We start from the raw sequence: 10220 nt of genomic DNA, 5'->3' as shown, positions 1-10220 counted from the left end.
GACTGGAAATAAATCTAGTCTTGTGAATCTTAAAAACATCGAAGGACCAAAAGTCATATTCGGTGGAAATGAACGATACGACATAACCAAAGGAATTGGTACAATATTTTGAAATGGTTTGAAAATCGAAGATGTATCCTTTGTTGAAGGTTTAAAATTCAACTTGCTAAGTACAAGTCAATTTTGTGACAAAGGATATCAAGTAGAGTTCTTCAAAGAGAAATGCCAAGTGAAGAATAATTCCTCGGGAGAAGTTGTGCTCGAAGGAATAAGGAAGAAAAACATGTATGTTGTGGATTGGAACACAACAAAAGAATCAATGTGCCTATTAACAAACAACTCACACGCAACAAGTTGGGAATGACATAAGAAGTTGAATCATCTAAACTTCAAGACTATCAACCAGCTAGCAAGAAACAAACTCGTTGAAGGTCTACCCGACATTGTCTACAAGAAAGATCAAATATGTGATGCTTGCCAAAGAGGAAAGCAAGTCAAGTCATCTTTCAAATCCAAAGCTCAAGAATCTACAACAAGACCTCTAAGTCTATTACACATGGATCTATTTGGTCCAGTAGACCCTGCAAGTCTAAGTGGTAAGAAATATACACTAGTTGTTGTTGATGACTTTTCCAGGTACACATGGACGATATTTCTCAAGAAGAAAAATGAAGTGGAGCAAAAGTTGCCAGAGCTACTTAAGCTACTACAAAACGAGAAAGGCTTGAAAATTGCAAAAATCCGAACGGATCGTGGAACTGAGTTCGTGAATCAAGTGATTGAAGCCTACTGTAATTCCCATGGAATTCTACATCAATTATCTGCCGCACGTACACCTCAACAAAACGGTGTAGCCGAAAGAAGAAATAGAACGCTAAAAGAAGCCACACGAGTGATGATTACGTCAGCCGAGCTACCTAAGAGATATTGGGCTGAAGCAATCAACACCGCTTACTATACACAAAATCGGAGCTTGATACACAAGTCTTACAATAAGACTCCGTATGAATTATGGAAAGGGAGAAAACCTAAACTCAACTATTTCCATGCTTTTGGCATCAAATGTTTTAATCTTAATAATGGTAAAACATATCTAAAGACATTTGATGAGCGTGCAGATGAAGGAATATTTTTGGGATATTCATCTACCAGCAAAGCATTCAGAGTATTGAACAAGAAATCAATGGTGGTAGAAGAATCAATTCATGTTACATTTGATGAAGCTCATAAGAAAGAAACCCAGAGCAACAAAAATGATCAGGGAAGTTGTCAAGTTGAAAAATCATTTAATGATACTGACATATCCTTTAAAGATCAAATTGTACAGGGTATGGAGCAATTGGATATTGATTGCAATAGTGAAGGACACGTGGAAGCCAATGAAGATGCCCACGTGGAAAATCAAGATTCTCAAGTTGAAACACAAGTTGGAGATCAATCTGATGAGCAAAATGTGTCTACCTCCAACTTACCTACTGAACAAGGAAACATGGAAAGCCCATGCAACCTACAACCTGACTTGAGATGGCTCAAAAATCACCCTCCAGAGCTAGTGATTGGAGATCCACGAGAAGGAGTAAAAACAAGGTCCTCAAATATAAATTCTTTATTCTCTTGTTTTCTTTACCAGGTGGAGCCCATAAGCATTGAGGAAGCTCTAAGTGATCTAGATTGGATTAATGCAATGCAAGAAGAGCTAGATCAATTTAAAAGAAGTGACGTATGAGAATTAGTTCCAAGACCTGAAAATTACAATGTAATTGAAACAAAATGGGTCTTTCGGAATAAAGCAAATGAGGATGGAATTGTCATTCGAAATAAAGCACGTTTAGTGGCAAAAGGATATTCACAAGAAGAAGGCATAGACTTCGATGAAACATTTGCACTCGTTGCAAGACTAGAAGTCATCAGAATATTTCTAGCTTATTCCGTGTACAAGAATTTCATTGTCTATCAAATGGACGTGAAAAGTGCATTTTTAAACGGCTTACTTGAAGAGGAAGTCTACGTTGAGCAACCTCCCGATTTCGAGGTAAAATGTGATATTAATAAGGTCTACAAATTAAAGAAGGTGTTGTATGGATTGAAACAAGCACCGAGAGCTTGGTATGACACCCTATCAACGTTCTTAATTAACTGTGGTTTCACAAAAGGCCTTGTTGATAAAACCTTATTTAGAATTCAAGAAAATGATCACATTTTATTGGTACAAATTTATGTTGATGATATTATCTTTGGAAGTACTAATAAAATTCTTTGTGAGAAATTTTATAAGCTCATGCAGAATAAGTTTGAGATAAGCATGATGGGAGAGTTGAACTACTTTCTTGGACTACAAGTAAAGCACCTCAACGAAGGGATATTCATCAATCAGGCCAAGTACACGAAAGATCTTATAAAGAAATTTGGTCAAGATGGAAAATCTTCAATCAAGATCCCGATGAGTACATCTTTAAGATTGGATAAAGATGATGAAGGCAAAGACGTTGACGAAACAAAATATCGTGGAATGATTGGATCATTACTATATCTCACTGCAAGCCGACCAGATATATCTTACTCAGTGGGAGTATGTGCTAGGTTCCAGTCAAAGCCAAAAGAAAGTCATTTTCTTGCTACCAAGAAAATCATCTGATACCTAAAAGGAACAGTCAATGTGGGACTATGGTATCCCAAGGAAGGTAATTTTACACTAAATGGTTTCTCAGCTGCAGATTTTGCATGATGTAAAATCGATCGAAAAAGTACCTCAGGGACATGCCAGTTCTTAGGGGGAAGATTGGTATCATGGTTTAGCAAAAAGCAAAACTCCATAGCTACAAGCACAACCGAAGCTGAATATATAGCTGCTGGGAGTTGTTGTGCGCAAATTCTTTAGATGAAACAACAGCTGAAAGATTATGGCGTGAATTGTGAAAATGTCAATATATTGTGTGACAATACTAGTGCCATAGCCATAACACACAATCCCGTGTTACACTCAAGAACAAAGCACATTGATGTGAGACATCATTTTATCCGGGATCATGTCGAAAAGAAGGAATTATCAATTGAATACATCCCGACCGAAAATCAATAGCTGATATTCTCAAAAGCCTCTGTGTGAATCAAGATTTTCGAAATTAAGACACGAGATGGGCATGATTGAATTGAGCTAAGTTTCTAAACTCTATTTAAATTAAAAGCTCAATTTTTCATCTGAAAATTTCGTTACTATCTGATTTATTTAAATCTCTTTCGTGCCTATGTGTCTCACTTGCAAATTTGTCACATCCTATATATTTAAGTCTACATTAAATGTTGAAAAAGGCATATATTGCATGCATGTCTAACCGTGTATCTATTTACTTCTTACACAAATAAAAATTATTAAGATTTACACAATCTTACCATTTAAGAGTTGACAAGATGGTATGATGATGGGTTATCTTAAATGTGTACATCTTTTTATGGTAGTTGCTCATAATAAATTGTCTAAAAAGAATCATTTCTTTTTCTTTCACCCAACTACATAAAAACGTGTATATATATACATGCACATTTTATTTTCGGAACAGATTTAGTGCTCTATGAATTTTATTTCAGGTAAAATCAGTCTGAGCATCTAAATTTTTGGCGCCACATCAGCAGACAAATTGGATGGAGAGAATATAACCTAAACTAACTATCAGTTAGGTCAAAGGTTGGAAATATTGGAATATCAAAAATACCCCTTACTTATTAAAAGTCAAAATTCAATTGTGAGGATATTTTTGTAAAAGACACCTCTTTTTAACCGCCCCAACCGGTCGAAGAGCCACCATTACACTCAAAATTCTCAAAACCTTACACCTTCCATAGCCGAAAACCTCTCAAGCTTCATCTCTTTCAAACCTTCAATTTCTCAATCTCTAAAAATACCAAGCACATTATGGCTGCCATTGGAGATTCAAGCTCTCACCCGAATGAAGAACAACTCAATCTCACCAAGCTAGCAGTTGTAATCAAGGCAGGGGGAAGTTTCGACCCTCAAGGATTTCTCAAAGAAGCCAAAAACTCCCAACTAGCACAAAGGATCATCCATGCACTTGAACAAAGCAATCTCATGAGGTTATGTTCTTATTCATACTCAGGATTTTATGATGAAGATGTAGCAGATTTTTATGTGAATGCCAAGGTTGTTGGATGGACCATTGAATCCACCATGAATGGAACTCTCATCACCATTGATGAACAAGAGTTGCACACAACTTTTGGACTGCTTATATCTAGTCCAGAACAACCACTGTTGGACTTAGATATTCACACATATGATCACACGAAAATTTGGACAGAAATTCGGAATGAGAATGCTTCTCTCGAACCAAATTTTTCCGGTCAAAAATCTGAATTGAAGTTAGAGTATGAAATGCTAGTCAAAATCCTCTATAAATGTGTATTATGCAAATTGAATAGTATGGAGGATATATCACCTGTGAGAATTGGATATTTGCATGCTGTGATGAATGATGTTAGGGGTGACTGGATTAAGCTTATTTTGAGCCGGATTGCACATTTTGTGAAAGGTGCAAAAATTAGAAATGGGAAATTCAATCATATCCTAGGGTTTGGTTTACTTATTGGTGAAATCATAAAAAGGAAGGGATTGCCAATGAGATCAAGGAAGCCATTTGGAAGCAACCGGATTTTGTTCAAAGATCATGAAGTGTCAACCGAGTTGAATTCCAAAAGGAAGAGGAAACCGAGAGGCATTCCTGCTAGGAAAAGACCACTAGCAGAAATTCTTGGTCTATCTTCTCAACCCTCAACTCAATCCCATGAAAACCCTACATCAAGCCAAAATCCAAACACAAGCCAAAATCCTACCATGAGTCAAAATCCTACATCAAGCCAAAATCCAAACACAATCCAAAATCCAAACACAAGCCAAAGTCTCATGAACCCTTTTTCCCGAATAGCCGAATTGGAAATGATGATGCATGAGGAGATATATCAAGTTGATGGACTTGATTTGATATTGGTAAATGAGTACCGAAGAGTTCTAAATTGGAGAAATTGGAGACTTGGTTCCTATCAAGATTTGATGACAAAAGGACCGAGTATGCAAGAAGAAGAATTATTTTCCTTAAATTGGATTGGAAATTTTGATGTTGGCCATGCAACATTGATGTCTACTGTGAATCGAATATTTGTGAGTAAATTAAAAGCCAAGTTGGCCGAGACTTCTCTTGATGGCACAGTCCAAGGAAATATGCCTACTGAAGATGATTTCCTAGTTGATATTGATGAATTTGTCACAAGAAATGAAGAAGAAGAAAATGTCACACATGGTGCACATTTATTGGACAGTGGCTTATATGATGTGAGTGTGTTGAATATCACTGAAATAAGTCAAGATCAAAATTCCATGCAAGTTAGCCACCATACGGAGGAAATTCAATCCATTCATGCAGAAAGTATGCAAGGTGACACACACGTGTTACACACACCAGAAAGAGAAGGGAATCAATTAGAAAATCAAGCACAATCTCACATGCTTGAAATCAATTCTGCTCAAGAAGGAGCAAGATGCATTCCCACAACCCGAGAAGAGCAAGACATTGATGGCACAACCTCAAATGAAAAATTGGAAAATCTGGAAAAAGTTGTACTAAGCCTAGTTGACCGAATGGAAAGTTTGTTCCAAGGCATCTACACTCATGTAGATCATCTTGTTAATACTCAAGGTGGAAAATTCGAAACATCATTTGATGAAAACCGAAGGAGTTAACAACACTTGATCGACACACATCAAGCTCTTGAGAGACAAGTTGGTGGACTGAATGCATATGTCAAAGGGCAACTCAATAAGTTCTACATCCAACTCTCTCAAATCCTCAAAAATTTTGGAAAGACAAATGAAGCAATTGCCGTGAATCAAAGCCAAGGAATTCTCAATGTGGTTCATCAGCATGAGAAGCAGATTAGTGATGTCCACACAGATCTCATCTCCATTCATACTAAAGTTGGCTGCCTTCGAGGTTCATATGAAATCATATCCGAATCTGTCTCATCTCTTCGAGAATCAGTTCATACACTCCTTGATTACGCCAAAAAGGGGGAAGAGAGATTCAGTCATTTGGAAGGCATGCTTGATATGATGATGACTGTCATGGCTAGCAGAAATGTTGGTACAACAAGTAGTAGAGGAGGAGGAGGCAGATCTGCTGGCAGAAACATTGCTAGAAGAGGAGGATTAGAGTATTGGTTCGGTGGTGAAGCTGGCAGTCCAAGAGGATCAAGCAGCACAAATACCACTAACCGTTCATTTCGTGATATTGTGTGTGCAGGTGGAAACCAAGAGCAAATCAACTGGTACAACAAAGCAGCTCTCTATTTGGAGTCCACACCAAGAGATGGTAGAGTTGAAATGCCAAAGTTGGCAACTTTGAATGACCTACCAAAAGGAATGAAGAAGAGTGGTCCAAGTGATCAAAATTTGTGGGTTTCGAATGAGAACTTCAGAAGGATCAAAAGCTATGCTAGAGCTTTAATGATCATGGTTCTTAAGGACTACATCAAAGTCAATGATGCCGAGCTTCAAGAAGGAAGAAGTCTAGAAGAGTGCATCATATGGTATGAAGAAGGTATACTGCCCGGGAACAACATCATTGAAGCATTCAATTATTATTCGGTTGGGCAGGTATGCAACAATTATGCCATTAGTGCCAATTTTATTGAAGTTCAAAATCATATAAATCATGTGCTTGAAGAGAGGAGAAACAGAATCATCAAGTGATTTGTATGATTGTCACATTTTTTTTGTATGGTCCACGAGAACATGAACTCATGATCATGGAACAATTTGAAATGGTTCGAATTATCTGTTTATGATGCTATTAAGTTTTCCTTTGTTTAATCTATTGTTATTTGTCTTGAAAGGTAACATTTTAGCTTAGATTGTATCAAATCGCATAAATTGAAAAGATTACAAAATTCATTATCATTAAAACTCCAAAAATGCGAATAGGAACATAGTGGTTAAAAATATCTTTCCTAGAGTCAAAATTATTTGTTAAACTCATCATGTCTATGTCAAGTTAATAAAATATTTTGAAAAATAATTGTTTTTAAAGACAAGCTAAATGACTGAGTATAGGTTTTGGCGTCATCAAAAAGGGGGGAAATTGATAGGAATATTTTTGTAAGTTTTGATGAGCCAAATGTACTTTAGATCCCCTTAGTTTTTAGGTCCTTTAGTACAAGCATCATAAATCAGAATATCGAATCAAAGGGAATCTACCATAGGAAGAACAAAATTAATTTTGGTCCTAAGCATAAAGGAATGATATTGCAAGGAATGACTGGATGAGCTTAATGGTGAAATGATAGAAGTCCTTACTCTAAACGATCACACCCGAGATTGATTCCCCCCTAAGGACTTATTTTTTACAAGTCAAGTTTTCGGAGAAGCACAATGTTCCTCAAAAGAGCACAATGTTGCCAAAAGAGCACGATGCGGACAAGCACAATGTGTGCTAAGGAGCACAATGTCTGAAAAACGAGCACAATGTCTGATAGAGGAGCACAATGTGAACAAGCACGATGTGTCCAAAGGAGCACAATGTGACCAAATCAGAAAGAGCACAATGTTCAAGTCAAACAAGCAAGAAGTGCCCAAGTCAAAGGAGCACAATGTGGCAAAGAAGCAAGATGTTCAGAATATGAATAAATTCGAAGGAATTCATTTTGGATCAGTCCACATGCCACAAGAGTCCAAAATTGCCTGAAGATATTTGATCAGAACGGAAAAAATATTTATGAAGACATGAATATAAAAACTTATCCAGAAATAAATTCTATCAGATGAATTTATTTCAAAGATTCGTTGGGTATTCAAAATGACAAGAAAAATAATATTTTAAGAAACAACTAGAAAATAAAGTTGTGATAAAATATTATTTGGTAAGGCAAGTTGACAATCAAATCAATATTGAAGATCTACTATTGTCAACAATATCAGGCTATGAAGATTTGAATTTCAAATATCAAATTATCCCACTCCAACGGATATATTTGATTGCCTATAAAAAGCCATGAAGACTTGAAGATACAAGCAGAGGTGAACAAGATAGATCAAGAGATAGAAATCAAAGTGCAAAATTCAAAAGTGCAAGTGCTCAAATATTCTTAGAGACTTAGTCTGAATAGTCTCAAATCTAGTCGGAGAGAGATACAATTATCTTTGTATTTGTAATTGTTTAAAGAGTATAGCTGTGTGCAAAATACTCTAGTGAGTGTAGCTGTGTGCAAAACACTCGTAGTTGCTAAGTGTAGCTGTGTGCAAGACACTTGGTTGGCGTTGAGTATAGATGTGTGCGAAATACTCGAAGTTGAGTGTAGCTGTGTGCGAGACACTCGGAGCTGGGTGTAACTGTGTGCAAGACATCCGGAAGAAGTGCCTGTGTAGCACTTACTCACTATTGTAACTATGTGTGGAAAATAGTGAATTTCTCCTAGACGTGAAAGGAGAAAAGTGGACTAGGAATATTACGCCACTTCCGAACCACTATAAATTACCTCTCTCATTTACATACCGCACTTACATTATTTGCTCTATCTATCTATCTTATCCGACTAACCCATTTACTATTCACAGATAATCTTATTCATCCGGGTTTAGTGTGTGTTCATGTATGCATGTGACTCAAACTTCTCGAGCTTAAATATTGAATTATTCTAAGCAAGTTTGACGTGTTGCATGTAACGTTCGTCACACGGTTGACGTGAAACGATATTTATTTACATTCTTGAATATTGTTATTATATATTGAGTGCACCATCTCTTTTATATATTCAAGATATCTCTGTCACTTTATATATCATCTGAACCCATCTTACATACGTATTTAATTTATTGATTGGGCATAACTCTTTAATTATTCCGTTGTGCAGTTCATACTTACTCTATATACTTATTACTTAGAGTTGAAGCTACCAAAGAATTATTTATTTTGAAAAAGCTTGAAAGTCTATTCACCCCCCCCCCCCCCTTCTAGACTTTCACCACCCTATCGGGATCAACATTATTAATTTTCTTCCCAATATTATTATTAATTATTTGGGTGTACGGCTTCCTTCCATTCTTTTTCATTTTTTTCATATTATTATTAATTGTTTAGGCGTGAACTTGTAAAGGATGATTTGCTTTAATTAATTAATATAAAATATAAATATAGATTAATATAGAATATAGATTACCCATTAAAATTAAGTTTTTTTTAAAATATTATATTTGAACAATAATATTACCAATTTTTGACGATCCCATAATTGTGCCAAAAAATAAATACACTTTTGACCTATACAATGAGGAATTGAGCATGGACTTCATAACTTTCAAAATCAACACCATGAGAATAAAACAACTTAACAAATCAGAACTTCAGAACCAATTACTTCAATAATCAATGCAAAGAACTAAGAAGAATATAATAATAGTCAATTGGTGTATTAAAGGCGATTCCTACTATATCTTGTCGTATATATTACAACAGAAACACTTAATCACTCCCCATTCTCCAATCACCCGTGAGTCACACATTTTATTGTGTGGCACTTTAAATTCTTGACCAATAACAGTATAGCAAAAAAATGAAGAGAGAGATTAGAGGAGTCAGCACTCAGCATCCTTTTAAACGGGCAGGAGTAGGCACCACTCAAAGCGAGATTCACATGAGGCTGCCTTTCATCAATGATAATGAAACTTCAATAGAAACAAAAAAAATCAATATATGAAATGGAAGTAACCGTAAAAATATTCAGAATAAATCATAATCTAGGCATATGATATGAATAGCTTTTCGCTAAAAAAAATATTAAATTTGGACAATAAAACCATGAAAAACGTATTGTATCTAGCTAAACCTACCGTTAATTTCGAAACGCGGCTAAACTGAATGATCAAGGCTGAAGACCTAGTGGGAAAAAAAGGATGCAATATAAAATGAAGACTTATAATTTTTGTAGTCATCAACTCATTGTATTTATAGGTGAAAAATATGAGAATTATAAATTTATAAATTTCCATTTTTCATTTGCTTACCAAATAAGATATATATATATATATATATATATATATATATATATATATATATATATATATATATTATTATTTGAATGCTACTAACTCTATTACATTGTAGTATTTGTATATATTATTTTAAATCCCGATTCTTCTCAAATTAATACTACATGTACCA

Source organism: Ipomoea nil, unplaced genomic scaffold (assembly GCF_001879475.1).
Source record: "Ipomoea nil cultivar Tokyo-kokei standard unplaced genomic scaffold, Asagao_1.1 scaffold0480, whole genome shotgun sequence".
NCBI classification, from domain to species: domain Eukaryota; kingdom Viridiplantae; phylum Streptophyta; class Magnoliopsida; order Solanales; family Convolvulaceae; genus Ipomoea; species Ipomoea nil.
Note: the sequence above shows the minus strand (reverse complement) of the source record.